Here is a 17,173-nt window from a genome sequence, read left to right on the forward strand (position 1 = left end):
ACGGAATTACACTATATTTGGCAGAGAGGTAGCTCTTAGTCCAGTAAGAACCCTTTCTGTGGTTTTAAAGGAAAAACAAAAAAAACAAAATTGTATATCTAGGGTCACAGAACCTCTACAGATCCCCGCGCAGTGGATCTGCGAAGTCTTGTGCCATTAGCAACCCCAAACTTTCAGACCCACTCAGAAACCCACACTCACTCACAGGCAGCAATACACCCAATCACAGACCCATGCAGGCATTGACACACCCTCTCACAGATCCATGCAGGCACTCACAGAGCCACTCAAGTACCTATATAGGCACTCATACACTCCTTCACAGACCCATGCAGGCACTCTCACACCCCATCACACATTCACACAGACACTCACATATCCACAGACATTAAGAAACCCACTTACAGACTCATTGAGATACTCACCAACTCACAGTTCCAAACAGATACTCACACCCCCACTCACAGGTGTACACACAGACACTCACAGACACTCACACACCCGCTCACATACCCTCTCACACACTCACAGATACACAGACACTCACAGACCCACTCACAGACCCACACAGATACTCACAGGCCCACTTATATGTCTATGTAGTCACTCACACAACCACTCACAGACCTATACATGCACAGACACACCCACTCACAGACCCACACAGATACTCACAGGCCCACTTATATGTCTATGTAGGCACTCACATAACCACTCACAGACCCACATAGGCACTCACCCACCCACTTACAGTTTATGCTGGCACTTTCACACCCACTCAGAGTGTCCAACAGGCAGTCACACTCCCACTCACAGAAGGATGCAGCCACTTAGAGACCCACTCACAGACCCATACAGGCACTCAAACTTCCATTCGCAGACCCACTCAGGCACTCACATGCCTACTGACAGACCCACACTGTCACTCACATACCCACTCATACACCAACACAGGTAGTCTTATATCCACCTACTCACACACCCACACAGGCACACTCACTCACAGATCTACACAGCTACTCACACACCCACACACAGACCCATGCAGGCACTGACATACCCATTCACAGACCAACAAAGGCACTCATATACCTAGTTACAAGTCAATGCAGGTATTCACACACCCATTCACAGGCATACAGGCACTCAGAGACCCACTCACAGGCTCACATGGACACTGATACACCCACTCACAGACCCTCTCACACACTCACAGACCCCTGAACACTCTCAAACACCCATCTACAGCCCCACTCTGGCACTCACACACCTACTGACATGCCCTCAAAACCACTCACACACCCACTCACTGACCCACACAGGCACTCCTATACCTACTTCCTCACAGACCCACACAGTCACTCACACACCCACTTGCAGGCCCACACAGGCAGTCTCAAGCCCACTCATTGACTCATACAGATACTCATCTACCCACTCACAGACCCATGCAGGCACTGACAAACCCAGTCACAGACCACTATAAGCACTCACAGACCCAGACACAGACCCATTCAGATCCTCACCTACCCTTTCACAGACCCATACATGTACTCAGAGATTCAATCACACATCCACATGGGCACTCACACAACCACTTACAGACCCACACAACCACTTGCACTCTCACTCACAGCCCCACACATGCACTCTCATACCTACTGACAGGATTACACAGGCACTCACCAACCAACTTACAGCAATACGCAGGCACTCACACACCCACTCAGAAATTCAAGCAGGCACTGACTGACCTACTCACACAGGTGCTCCTAGACCCACTCACAGACCTTTGCAGGTGCTCACATGCCCACTCATGGACTCATTTGTTTACTTACACATCCACTTACAGACCCACAATATACACTAAAACCCACTCACAGATCCACACCGGCACTCAAACACCCACTCACAGTTCTATAGTCACACACCTACTCAGAAACCCACACTGCTGCACTTCTACTCAGGCACCCACTCACAGACCCACACATGCACTCACAGACCTATGCAAGCAGTCATAGAGACACTCATATACCCATGCAGGTACTCATACACCTACTCACAGAAATAAGCATCCACTCACACGCACACTTACAGGCCCACACAGGCACCCACATACCCACTCACAGAGCTATGCAAAACAGAACTACTCACAGAACCACATAGATACTCACACACCCACACACAGAAACACACTGCTACTCAGACACCCACTTGAAGACCCACACATGCACTCACAGACCCATTCCCTTTTAACCTTAGTTTTGTTAATGAATTTCTACATCCCTGTAATCTTTGAAATATGTATATATATATATATATATATATATATATATATATATATATATATATTACCTACTGGCGGTCGCCAGTAGGTATATATAGTTAGGATTTTTTTCTCTATGGGTTTTTTGAAAATTCTATGTCTAATAACTTTGGCGTTTGTGGACGGAATTGGCTGAAATTTTCAGGAAAATGGCACATTTTGTTTCTGAGCAGCCCCTGAAAATTTTGGGGGGGTTCGTCAAGGGGGGGCCGAGAAAAAAGGGGGGTCCCAAAACGCGTTTTTCCCATGTTAATTTCCATAGGGCGGTTGGCCTCACTTTTAGCCCGAACGGCTGAATGGATTTGCACGAAACTTGGCAAAATTGTAGGGACTGGTAGCCCGATGTGCCTTTTGTACGTCTCAATATATGTGCTCCAGTGGATTTTGAGAAATTAACGTTTAAAAAAAGATATATATCTGTAACAGCGGACCGGGCAGCGCTCTGGTTCGCGGACATTTCGCGCAACGGAGCTTTGTGAAGCGAAGCTGATTGGTTCTCCGGCGTCTGTCAACATTCCAAACAGTCCATAGCGGCCGCCATCTTGTCTCTCGGTAGGATCGAGAGACAAGAGGAGGTCAAAACAAAGGGGGAAATAACTATAAGGGGGCATAGTAGATCCTCGCTGACCCCCTAGGTTTGATGTGGAGGTTTTAAAAGGGCCCCGCGGGGCAAAAAAAAATAATAATAATAATAATCGAACGGCTGAATGGATTTGCACGTAACTTGGCAAAATATTAGGGACTGGTAGCCCGATGTGCCTTTGCTAGGTCTCAATATATGTGCTCCAGTGGATTTTGAGAAATTAACGTTCAAAAAAAGATATATATCTGTAACAGCGCTCCGCTTCGCGTAACGGAGGTTTGCGAAGCTGATTGGTCATTCTGTCACTGGGCTATAGTTGGGCTACATCTGGCTGATATTTGGGCTACATTTGTTTTTTTGTGTGTCTGGCGGCCATCTTTGGGCTACATTGGGCTACATTGGGCTTCATTGGGCTACATTCGGCTAATTAGCAAATAGCTCATCGCAAACTAGGAATGGTAAAGAATCGCTATTTATTCCTTAAAGTTCGCTATTTAGGAAATGCAAAAAACTTTGATGATACATATGGCGGTTCATCTCTAACAAGATAAGAAGCATAGGGATACATTTATGATGACTGGCGCATCACCAGGGATGTGTTAGTCATTCTGTGCCGCTGTTCCGTCACCTATGGTGTGCTGCATTTACAATGCGGCGCATCATGGGGCAAAAACAGCACAGATGCGTGATGTATCTGTGCCGTAAAGGTGGCGCATTGCTGGAGTTGTATCGCAAGTGTGATGAAGCTCCAGCAAGGGTCGGGGGTGCCCCTGTCGCAGGGTTTCTGTTCTCACACAGAACTGTGGACAGAGGATTGGAACCTCGGCGAATGCATTGTTGGAGTTGTATCGCAAGTGTGATGAAGCTCCAGCAAGGGTCGGGGGTGCCCCTGTCGCAGGGTTTCTGTTCTCACACAGAACTGTGGACAGAGGATTGGAACCTCGGCGAATTAGGGTGTCCCAAAACTCACGTTAGTAATCAAAAACTCCTTAGCAAGCTAGGTACAGTGTCACATTGGATATAACAAACTCTCAATGTTTAGACAATCCAGAATATGAACTTATAGTACCTCAGGATACGTGGAACTCATGAACAGTCGGTCGTTATAGATTTCTTAGAAACCAGAACATGGAGTTAAGAAGAACAGATGTGTATTTGAAATGTTTATTTACTAATGCCGTCTTCTCAGGCGTAGTACCTTAGATAATAAAAGTACACATATTATCAGTAGCAAAATTACCAGCATAGTTACTAGTACATAAAAAGTGAATGGTGATAGTATGTTAACATGCTGTAAATGAATAAGAGTTAGCAACACTTATAAGCAACCGCGGGCCGTGGAGGGAGTTACGGTGAGGCAGGGAGGCGGGGAGGGGGAGAAGCAGGGTGGAGAATACAAGTACACATATTATCAGTAGCAAAATTACCAGCATAGTTACTAGTACATAAAAAGCGAATGGTGACAGTATGTTAACATGCTGTAAATGAATAAGAGTTAGCAACACTTATAAGCAGCCGCGGGCCGTGGAGGGAGTTACGGTGGGGCAGGGAGGCGGGGAGGGGGAGGGGCAAGGTAGAGAGGGCTCCACCCTGCTTCTCCCCCTCCCCGCCTCCCTGCCCCATCGTAACTCCCTCCACGGCCCGCGGCTGCTTATATCTCACCCTCCCTAATACACATATTATATTATTTGCTAAGAAGGTCTCTTTGTGTTGGTTTAGGGCGTGCCCATACTTTAGTGTCTTAGATTTGAAGGAATCACATCAGCATACACCAGCTCTCTCTTCATGTGAACCGCATCAACTGTTGTGTATGTGTGTTCGGCAAAGCAATATAAAACCCGCCTCATGCCCAGAATTGGCAGAAGTTGCACTTATGTTATGAGTATGAAGTCGTGGAGATCAGACCTCATAACAATTCTGTATCGTGTTGTTCTTGAAACTTTAGCACTCGCTGTACAGATATAGTTTAACAAGTAAAGCAGATAGTAGACCAATAACATATTATTCTCATGTAAACCACGATGAACTACTAGGTGGAAAGCTAAAGCAACAACTAAGTGTCGTGTGCAGAAGTTGCAAAAAAGGAAAAATGGCGTTTAAACCGGTAATGAGCCCATGCTAACTTAACACGGTGTAAAGATATCCAGGACCTAGATGACACCTCCTCATGATCCGGAAACGAACTGAATAAGATAATAGAAGTGCCATCTCATGAGAGCAGATTGCAAGTTTATATGTGGACGGTCCGCAAGGTAAAGCATTAAAAACTAGGAAAATTTAATGCTAAAGAAAAATAAAACAGCCAAGTACTTTATCGAGTCTTAAGCCAATAGGCAGGGTAAATAATAAAAACTTGACAAATAAGTCAATGAATTGTCAATGAAATGCTAGTACTCAGCATATCAAACATGAAAAAGGTCTATGACATAACTGTGTATGCAAAATAAGCTGCAACAGCCTCCAATAGGAAGTCACCGTCTTCATCCGAAAACAGTTCAGCCATCCAATTTAAAAGCGGAAAAGAACATACGTGCTCTCCCAGCACCGGATCCTCTATCACCATCAGAGGACAGCTCGGTGGGTTTTCAAGAAAGCTCTGTTCCAAGAAAGACTGTGCTGCCGCCAGTAAATTCCAGGGACCAAGTAGTCCATGCATCAATGCCACAGCCATAATCCTTTCGCCAGGACAAACCAACTCGTGAGTAATGATAGGAGTCATCAGCTGATTAAAGTCGACGTCAGGAGAAACCGGTCCGCAGAGACACAAATCAATGGCCCAATCGAAATCACAGGTCAGGCAGTGAAATACAGGCTGGACACAGGTGAAGTAGGAGAATCGAAAAGATAATCCATATGCCGTGCTTAATATCGCCAACGGCATTGTGCCATAATATTCTAGCATGCGATTGCGGAACAGTGTCAGCAGCTGCAGGGTGGGAGGTTGCATAGGAGGGACATCCATATTTAAAAATGTAAAAAAGCACAAGAGCGTCCGCTGGTAATGCAAGTAAAAATGCCAATCCACGAACCAGAGGGCAGAAAATAGAATGAAAGGAAGCAGGGATGACTCCAAAGATTTTCTCAAATGAAGTCACGAGACCACTGGTAACAACTTTAAAAAAGTGCGCCAGGGACTTTGTGGAGGATGCGTTAAAGATAGTCGGAAACATGTTGCTGAAATTGAAAGGCAAATCTTAATTGAAAAGGGTGTGCACCTCTGTACGGGTGTTCGCTATGTGAAGTACGAAAGTTTCACGGGCCGAACTCAAGGCCACCTCTCTCTGAGACAAAAGAGCTCTTATTCTTGCCATGCCGTTGAAACGTGTCCCAAGGTTGGTATTTGTGGCCAGATTGAAAACTCCCTATGTTCATGTGTGGGAGGAAATAGAACATTTCTGCAGCAAATAACCCGTTCACTTACTGTTACGATAAAAGGAATACTTTTAATTAACTCAGAACAATCTTCATTATTGAGCATCAAATAACTACCATTTTCCAACAACTTGAACGTGGGGATGATAGCAGGAACTGGCGTGCCTTGCAACACGCAAGCCATATTTGGTCGGTGTTTGTTGCATGAACCGTGTAACTGTATGTGCCTACACATTAGTGAATGATCTGGCGTCTCAGTGCATTCCTCTCCATTCAGATAAACTTCTTGATCATCTTTGAAACATCTGTATGTGTATGGAAGCGACCAGACCTCATGAAGAAAAGCACTACCTAAAGGTTCATAACGACCTATTGGTATATATTTCATACAATTTGAAAACTTATATAAAGCAAAAGGCAGCGTTATTAAACCGTGGATAAGGCATGTTGCCAAAAAACCCGCAATCCTCTGCTGATGATGTCACTGAGCATGTCATGAATGATGTAATATGTGACATCATCAGCAGTGGATTACGGGTAATGGTATCTCTAGTTTACTCCCTTATAGCTGTCTTTCTTTTAACATAAGTGTCTGTTTCCTTCCCTTATACTTACTGTTTTTGGTTCGCTTCCGGTTCGCGTACCGGCGAGCGAACTGGGAAGCGAACTAAGAGAAATAGAGGTTGGCACAGTTCCAAATATTGTACCAATTTTTTAATAACGGGGAGGTAGTTCTGAAAAGAACTTTTTTTTTTTTTTTCTGAACATTTTTTTACTGTTTTTGAATTTTTCGGAACAGTTTTATATTTTTTGGGGTTTTTCTTGGAGGGGGCAATGAAAACGATTCATTGTAAAGGGCTCAACAGGAGCAACAAAACAAAAAAAAGAAGTATTTATTATTTTGGGCGTTTCGGACAAACTTGCATATGATAGTCAATAGCTCTGTTGATCAGAGTGATGCTTTTTTCTCCGTAGGAAATGAATCCATCGCAAAATGCGCAGATGTGTTTTACATCACCAAATCTCATTTGTATATTTGGCACCATCTCCCTGCCCTCTGGTCCCGTTACTTCCGGTACAACAGATCTTCTGGCCATAATAGGGAGATTATCTAGGTCGTTCCGAAACTGTGCAGCACTGTAGTTGTTAGGATGCCACCTAGTCATATGGCGATGCATTGTGTAGTTTCCGAAACTGTATTTTTTGTCGGTCCCTCTGGACAGTCTATCTTGACATATAAGGCAAGTTACGTATCTTGCATTTACTTTTTTCTGACCTTTGGGAATTTAAAAAAATTGCCAAATGAAGTTTTCTTTCCGGTGAGACGTCCTGGGCTGCTCAGGCAAAAACTGCCTCTCTTCGTGCTCGTCCTCCTGTTCCTCTTCTTCTTCTTCTTGTTGAATTATAACTTGAGCAGGTGGTCCACTCTTCCTTGGATGTGGTGGAGGTGGTGGGGAAGCACCAGCTGAAGCTACTAAAGAAGCCATTGCTCAGTGATCACAAAGGGTCTTTCTCTCACAATGATGAAAGTCAGAGTGAGGAAAGAAGGAGGGATTTTCATCATTTGGGAAAAACAAGAGTTCTCAACCAATCAAAAGTGTTCATTTTAGATTATATGACCTAGTCTTACATCATTAGGAAACCAAAAGTGAAATGAACCAATGAAAAGTGTTATTACCAAGTCACATGACTTGCTGTGTTTACGTTAAGCGCTTTGCAGGGCCTCCCGGTTTGCTTCCAGAAACCTGCGCTTTGCGACTCGCTTCGCGTACCAGTTCGCTAACGTAGTACGTCATATGACGTATCACGCGACAACGTGAAACGTCATGCGGACGGGAGGCGTCACAATGTTGTTTTGTAACGCGGCACTTGCGGTAAAGAAACGTTTACCGGCTCGCGGTCTATTTCGCGGCATCAAGGTCAGCTAACGGGAAGCTTCCCGATTTGCGAAGCGGGAACGAAGAAAAAAAAATATTTAAAAAAAAAATTATTCATAAACATATAAAATATATTTTTGGATTTAAAGAAGAATACATTTTACAGCTACAGATATTAGCTGTTAAAAAACCAATGAAATTCACAGAAAAAACCATAGGTTATGGACCATATATAGTTAGGAATTAGCATTTACAAAACCTTGAAAATTCACTGAAAACACCATAGGTTATAGACCATATATAGTTAGGAATTAGCATTTACAAAACCTTGAAAATTCACTGAAAAAACCATAGGTTATAGACCATATATAGTTAGGAATTAGCATTTAAAAAACCTTATTTTACTCACACAAAACCATTGAAATTCCATATATAGTTAGTTGCACTAACTATATATCGCGCACCCGCAATCCACTGCTGATCATGTCACATATTACATCATTCATGACATGGTCAGTGACATCACTGATGACATCACTGATGACATCTCAAATGACATCACTGATGACATCACTGATGACATCTCATTTGACATCATTCTTGTGCTAATACGATAAACCTCTTCAGACTCTAATATAACCTTAGATACACTCAGTGTATAGAGACACTCACACACTGCCACTCATCCATGGAGTTACTCACACACCCAGTCAGTCATGCAAAGAAACAATCTCACCTCCATTTCTTCAACTATACAGTTAAACACACCTTACTTATTGAAACATATACTAACACATATTTACTCTCTTATACAATCCCTGATACAAGTTCACAATGATCGATACAACCACTCACTCATTCAGTGGCTCTCATGCACAGTTATTTATATATGCCAACTCTCACATGTACTGTGTTTTACATATGTACTTACTATGACATGTAGCATTGAGATATCCATTCACTCATCAATACACTCATGCACACAGTCAACTGCCCATGTAGCTGTTTCCACATGCACTCTTGAACTCATACACCTAGTGAATAAACTGCTCACACATCTATGCATAGAGTCACACACCTTCCAGCCACCCCCACACAAACTCAATCTCCCATAGAAATACTTGGGCAACCAATTAATAACACATATAGCCTCTCGTATAGCTAATGATCAACACATGCAGCAGTTTACAGAACAACAGACATAATGATGCACAAATTAAGACAGTTTAGTCACTAACCCATGCATTCAGTGAGACACATTTAATCACTCACTCATACAGTCAGTCATGCACCTACTAAATCCTTCATCCAGACACTTATACATCCACTCAAGACATATTTTAACTTTACAGAAAAATACAGTCACTGGATGTTGTCATCAGTGATGTCATTTGAGATGTCATCAGTGATGTCATCAGTGATGTCACTGACCATGTCATGAATGATGTAATATGTGACATGATCAGCAGTGGATTGCGGGTGCGCGATATATAGTTAGTGCAACTAACTATATATGGAATTTCAATGGTTTTGTGTGAGTAAAATAAGGTTTTTCAAATGCTAATTCCTAACTATATATGGTCTATAACCTATGGTTTTTTCAGTGAATTTTCAAGGTTTTGTAAATGCTAATTCCTAACTATATATGGTCTATAACCTATGGTTTTTTCAGTGAATATATATATATATATATCCATGAAAGAAGTGACTCAAATAGATAGATTCACCAAAGAACAAAAACATATTTCCACTACAACGTTTCAGCTTCCGCCTTCCTCAGGTAGTATAAGATGGTTTGCTCAGTGGCTGCACAGATGATACAGCTGAATTTCCAAAAAGCATCATGAGTGAAGATTCCATTTGGAATGGGGAATCAATGCAGTCCTGAGAGCTTTTGAGATATGCAGTAATCAGGTTGTATTGTCAGTAATGTTCAGTCCATCTGGATGTATTGATTTTAAATGGTACATCCAGAAGTTTTCTCTGGAGTCCAGTAGTTCTTTCTTTGAGACATGTTCCACGGGGAAAATCCTCAAATCTGATAGTAAATGATCATCAAGGTTATAATGATTCAATCAATCAATCACAAGAATTTGTATAGCGCGCTACTCACTCGTAAGGGTCTCAAGGTGCTGAGGGGGGGGGGGGGTCGCTATTGCTCGAACAGCCAGGTCTTGAGTTGTTTCCTGAAGGAGAGGTGATCCAGGGTCAGCCGTAGGTGAGTGGGGAGGGAGTTCCATGTCTTTGCTGCCAGGTAGGAGAAGGATCTTCCTACAACGGTGGACTTTCTAATTCGTGGGACGGAGGCGAGGGCGAGGCTGGTGGATCGGAGCTGGCTGGTGGGTGAAAGAAAGGCAGCTGTTGTGGTACTTCGGGCCCATGTCGCGGAGAGCCTTGTGTGCGTGGGTGAGGAGTCTGAACGTGATCCTCTTGTTGACGGGGAGCCAGTGCAGGTATTTCAGCTGTGGCGAGGGATGTCCAGGATGAGTCGTGCTGAGGCGTTCTGAATGCGCTGGAGTCTTTTCTGGAGTTTGGCTGTGGTTCCAGCGTGGAGGGTGTTCCCATAGTCCAGACAGCTGGTGACGAGGGCCTGGGTGACAGTCTTCCTGGTTTCTGTGGGGATCCATCGGAAGATCTTTCGGAGCATGCGCAGGGTGTTGAAGCAGGATGATGAGACTGCGTTCACTTGCTTGGTCATCGTGAGGGAGGTGTCCAGGATGAAGCCCAGGTTGCGTGCGTGGTTTGTTGGTTTGGGTGCGCTGCTCAGGGCAGGGAGCCACCAGGAGTCGTACCGCGCGGAGGAAGATGGTCCGAGGATGAGGACTTCCGTCTTGTCTGAGTTCAGTTTCAGACGGCTGATCTTCATCCATTCTGCGACATCTCTCATTCCTTCCTGGAGATTGGCTTTGGCAGTGGTGGGATCGTTGGTGAGGGAAAGGATCAGCTGGGTGTCATCGGCGTAGGAGATGATATTGAGGTTGTGTCGGCCGGCGATGGCTGCGAGAGGGCTCATGTAGAAGTTGAAGAGGGTTGGGCTGAGTGAGGATCCTTGCGGGACGCCGCAGATGACTTTGGTGGCCGGGGATCGGAACGGGGGAGGCGGACTCTCTGGGTTCTTCCGGCGAGGAATGAGATGATCCACTCCAGGGCCGCTCCTTGGATTCCTGTGTTGCTGAGGCGCTGTATCAGGGTGTGGTGGCAGACGGTGTCGAAGGCTGCTGAGAAGTCCAGGAGGATGAGGGCTGCCGTTTCTCCATTGTCGAGCAGGGACCTGATTTCGTCGGTGGCTGCGATGAGGGCGGTCTCGGTGCTGTGGTTTGCTCGGAGGCCGGACTGTGAGGGGTCGAGGGATCCGTTGGTCTTGAGGAAGGCGGAGAGTTGTCTGTTGACGGTCTTCTCGATGACTTTGGCTGGAAAGGGGAGGAGCGAGATGGGGCGGAAGTTCTTCAGGTCCGTGGGGTCCGTGGTGGGTTTCTTGAGGAGGGCGCTCAGCTGGGTATGTTTCCAGCTCTCCGGGAAGGTGGCGGATGCGAAGGAGCTGTTGATGATGTTCCGGAGTTGGGGTGCGATGATGGAGTCGGCTTTGTTTAAGATGTGGTGTGGGTAGGGGTCGGTGGAGGAGCCGGAGTGGATGGTGTTCATCACGTGGGTGGTGTCTTCGGTGTTGACAGGGGTTCCAGGTGCAGAGGGTGGTGGTTGGGGGCGCTGGTTCGGCGGTAGGGTGCGTGGTTTGTGCGTCGAAGCTGTTGTGAATGTCAGCGATCTTGCAGTGGAAGAACGAGGCGAGAGCGTTGCAGAGGTCTTGCGAGGGAGGGATGTCGGTGTTGCAGGCTCTGGGATTGGAGAGCTCTTTGACGATGCTGAAGAGCTCCTTGCTGTTGTGGGTGTTGTTGTCCAGTCTACTTGGTGGTGCGGATCAGCTGATGGTGTTTGCGGGTGGCGTTCTTGAGGGCGGTCATGTGTTCTGCTGTCTGGTCGTGGCACCAGGCTTTTTCGAGGGTGCGGCAGGTTTTCTTGGAGTTTTTGAGGTCGGTGGTAAACCACGAGGCTTTCCTGCTGTTGGGTCTGCTGGGAGTGAGCTAAAAAACGGTGATGGATCAAGCCCTGATCTTTTGACTGGGTAGGAGTGTTCTGCTTAATTCAGATACTCTGTCCATCACCACCCCCTTTTGAATCGTTTTGGCCACCACAAGTGTGGAAGGGTATGCTCAGATGTGAGTCCCTTGCTCACTGCACCATCAGGATTCAAGCAAGCCGGGCCGAAGACGGCTGTAATGCCAGAAACCGGTCCCCGGAAGTTTGTTTCCTTTCCAGTAAAGAATTGGCTTGGTAGTTTGGTCTGCCCTGTTCCCATGATGCACTGGGCCAGGGTCAGACTAATTTGCATGTAGCCAGGTTCTGAACTGGGATGGTGCAGTGAGCTAAAAAACGGTGATGGATCAAGCCCTGATCTTTTGACTGGGTAGGAGTGTTCTGCTTAATTCAGATACTCTGTCCATCACCACCCCCTTTTGAATCGTTTTGGCCACCACAAGTGTGGAAGGGTATGCTCAGATGTGAGTCCCTTGCTCACTGCACCATCAGGATTCAAGCAAGCCGGGCCGAAGACGGCTGTAATGCCAGAAACCGGTCCCCGGAAGCTTGTTTCCTTTCCAGTAAAGAATTGGCTTGGTAGTTTGGTCTGCCCTGTTCCCATGATGCACTGGGCCAGGGTCAGACTAATTTGCATGTAGCCAGGTTCTGAACTGGGATGGTGCAGTGAGCTAAAAAACGGTGATGGATCAAGCCCTGATCTTTTGACTGGGTAGGAGTGTTCTGCTTAATTCAGATACTCTGTCCATCACCACCCCCTTTTGAATCGTTTTGGCCACCACAAGTGTGGACGGGTATGCTCAGATGTGAGTCCCTTGCTCACTGCACCATCAGGATTCAAGCAAGCCGGGCCGAAGACGGCTGTAATGCCAGAAACCGGTCCCCGGAAGCTTGTTTCCTTTCCAGTAAAGAATTGGCTTGGTAGTTTGGTCTGCCCTGTTCCCATGATGCACTGGGCCAGGGTCAGACTAATTTGCATGTAGCCAGGTTCTGAACTGGGATGGTGCAGTGAGCTAAAAAACGGTGATGGATCAAGCCCTGATCTTTTGACTGGGTAGGAGTGTTCTGCTTAATTCAGATACTCTGTCCATCACCACCCCCTTTTGAATCGTTAAGATGTGGTGTGGGCAGGGGTCGGTGGAGGAGCCGGAGTGGATGGTGTTCATCACGTGGGTGGTGTCTTCGGTGTTGACAGGGGTTCCAGGTGCAGAGGGTGGTGGTTGGGGGCGCTGGTTCGGCGGTAGGGTGCGTGGTTTGTGCGTCGAAGCTGTTGTGAATGTCAGCGATCTTGCAGTGGAAGAACGAGGCGAGAGCGTTGCAGAGGTCTTGCGAGGGAGGGATGTCGGTGTTGCAGGCTCTGGGATTGGAGAGCTCTTTGACGATGCTGAAGAGCTCCTTGCTGTTGTGGGTGTTGTTGTCCAGTCTACTTGGTGGTGCGGATCAGCTGATGGTGTTTGCGGGTGGCGTTCTTGAGGGCGGTCATGTGTTCTGCTGTCTGGTCGTGGCACCAGGATTTTTGGAGGGTGCGGCAGGTTTTCTTGGAGTTTTTGAGGTCGGTGGTAAACCACGAGGCTTTCCTGCTGTTGGGTCTGCTGGGAGGGTTCTTCAGTGGTGTGAGTTCGTCGGCGCAGTTGGTGAGCCACAGTGTGAGGTTGCGGGCTGCTTCGTCGGTGTCCATCGTGTTGGTGGGCGGGTTCTGGCTGAGGGTGGTGGTGAGCTGGTCGGCGGTGATCTTGCTCCAGCTTCTGTGGGGAACTTGTTGCGGGTGGTGGTGGGTCGTGGTTCTCCTGAAGTTGAAATGGACGCAGCTGTGGTCTGTCCAGTGTAGTCCGGTGGAGTGGCTGAAGGAGATGTGCTTGCTGGAGGAGAAGACAGGGTCAAGCGCATGGCCGGCGTGGTGGGTGGGGGTGTTCACCAGTTGCTTGAGTCCGAGGTTGGCGAGGTTGTCCAGCCGGGTGGCGATGTTGCAGTCCTTGTTGTTCTCAAGGTGGAAGTTGAGGTCCCCTAGGAGGATGTAGTCTGAGGAGGTGAGGGCGTGCGGGCTAACGAAGTCTGCGATGGCTTCGCTGAATTGTGTGCGTGGTCCCGGGGGTCTGTAGATGAGAGTGCCTCTGAGGGTGGTCTTGGGGTTGGTGTGGATCTGGAAGTGAAGGTGCTCGGCGGCGTTGAGGGTGTGGTCAGAGTTGGTCGTGATGCGGATGGTGTTTCTGTGGACGATGGCGATGCCTCCTCCAGTTTGGTTGACGCGGTCCTTCCGGATGATTTTGTAGCCGTCCGGGATGGCTATGGCGATATCGGGGGCTGAGGAGGTGTTCATCCAGGTTTCCGTGAGGAAGGCGACGTCTGGTGAGGTGGTGTCAAGGAGGTTCCAGAGTTCCACGGCGTGCCTGTGGACGGAGCGCGTGTTGAGCAGGATGCACTTGAGGTGATTGTTGCTGGTGGCTGGCCTTGCGGGTGCGGTGCCGGTTCGGAGGCAGGTGAAGTGGCAGGCTTGGCAGGTGAAGGGTCCGTGTGTGCGCCTTGGGGTGGCTTGGTAGCAGGCGGCGTATCGGCCGGTGTTGAGTGTGTGGAGGGTGGCTGCGTCGTAGGTCCGTCGGGTGCCCTGGCATCATCGAGAACCAGGGGTCCTGGCGCTGGGCGCGGTCCAGGCGCGGACCTGCATAGACGGGCTCCATTTAAGGCCAAGTGGGAGGGAGGAGCAGCCGGGAGGTGGGAGCGGGGCGGCCAATGGGGAAACAGAAGGGAAAGGGGGCAAGGCCGCGAGGTAGCGGCGGCGGGAAGCGGGGAGCAGAGGGGGTCGCACCAGGGGTACAGTAGTAAAAGAAGTGCGGCAAAACCTACTTACAGAAGAAAAGCACTAATACAGTAAAAATATATACAGTACAATAAACGAAGGCACAGAGGGCAAAATGGGCAAAACGGGCGACAGAGAGCGAGCAGCAGCGAGAAAAATATATGCAGGCTGGTCACTTTTCGTATTCAATATTGCCAATTTGTGGTTCATAAATTGTGTGTGAAAGTCATTCAATGTTTGGCCTACATATTGTTTTTTACAGCTTTGCTGTTGGCATTGAATCACATAAATAATGCATGTTGAGTGACATGTAAGATGCTGTCTTATTCCATAGGTCTTTCTCGTAACAGAACTAGTTACTGATGATGTTTATAAAAGGTGTTCACACATGATGCACCTTTTAGAGTCACAGCAATGAACCCCTGCATTTGTTACAACTTGCTTGAGTTCAGATCCCACAATAAGAGATCGTAAATTTGAAGTTGTGCAGTAAGCAATGACTGGCGGTTTTGGAAAAATGTTTTGCAATTTTTCACAAGTGGACAATAAGGGAAATGTTTTTTGCATTATATTTCTATAGTTGGGAGCTGATGGATGATAGTCAACAACAAATGGAGTTCTGTCACTGTTGTTTCTGCCAATGGTATTCCAAATAAGTGCTTCTCTGGGTAACTGCAAAGACTTGTCAGTTTGTGGATGTATGATATGCAGAGGATAGCCTTGCATTTTAAATAATGTAGCAAGCCCCTGTAGATGGTCTTTACAGGTTTCCTCATTGCTGCAGATGCATCTTATTCTGAGTGCTTGGCTGTAGATGATGCTCAGTTTAGTGTGGTGTGAGTGACATGAAGTCCAATTTAGATACAAATGAGCGTCTGTAGGCTTGTGGTACAGATCAGTTGTAATTATTTGCTCATTAATGGTAAGTAGCACAACCAGAAAAGGGAGATGATGCTTCTGTTTAGTATTGCTGCTGGTAAATTTGATGGTCGGATGAATATTGTTGATATAAGGTGTAAATTGTTCCAATGTTCTACTTCCTGCATTCCATATTATAAATATATAATCAAAGTCTCGTAGCCATACCAGTGGTTTGATGCTAGAAGTAGCAAGTATACGGTACTCTAGTTTGCCCATGAAGATAATTACATAGGATGGAGCTTTCCGAGTGCCCATGGAAGTACCTTGTATCTGCAGATAGTGTTTACCATTGAATGTAAAATTGTTGGATTTAAGGATAACTCTTGCAAGGTTGATAATTACATTTATTGATGGCTTCTTCACAGGTATTTTATTAAGAGCTTCTGATAATGCCATAAGCCCATCCTCAAGTGCGATATTGGTGTATAATGATGTAACATCAAATTGAGCCAGAAGAGTATCATCATCAAATGTGTCGGTTTGGGTTAATTTTTCAATAATCTGAAGGAAGTGACTGGTATCTTTAACAAATGATGGAGGTTCCTGTACAATGGGCTGGAGGTGCAGGTCGACAAATAATTATCATCTCTCAGTGGCTGTGTCATTGCCAGAGATGATGGGATGACCAGTATTGTTCATTTTGTGAATTTTGGGAAGCATATGCAATCGCCCAGGTCTTGGTTTGGGATGAACAAGTATATCTGCTGTTGTTTCATCAATGAGGTTTTAGCTCCTGTACCTTACAACCATTTTCTTACTTTCTTTGTTCAAGTCTTCTGTGGGATTATTTTCTAAAGGTTTGTAAGTGTTGGTACCCATTAGTTGTCTCATTTATTCCTCAATATAATCACTTACTTTCATGGTAACCACTGCACAACCATTGTCTGCCGGTTTTATAAGGACATCCATTCTCTGTTGAAGGAGGTGGAGAGCTTTTCTTTCTTCTCGGGTAATGTTATAAAAAATCCTTTGAGGTGTTGATTCCTTGATGAGTTTGTTGATGTATAAAATGTATGTATCAAGAACAGGATTTCTACCACATTGAGGAGTCCATGATTTGGGATGGCCGAACTTCTTAAATGGATTCGGAAGGTAGCTTGGCAGACCAACATTAGAATAATTTTTTTTAATTCTATTTATGATTTTGGGTAGACAGCAGTAAAAACAATAAATAGTGACATTTACATTTGCAAACACAGCAGTTGTAA

This window comes from Lissotriton helveticus, chromosome 9 (assembly GCF_964261635.1).
Source record: "Lissotriton helveticus chromosome 9, aLisHel1.1, whole genome shotgun sequence".
NCBI classification, from domain to species: domain Eukaryota; kingdom Metazoa; phylum Chordata; class Amphibia; order Caudata; family Salamandridae; genus Lissotriton; species Lissotriton helveticus.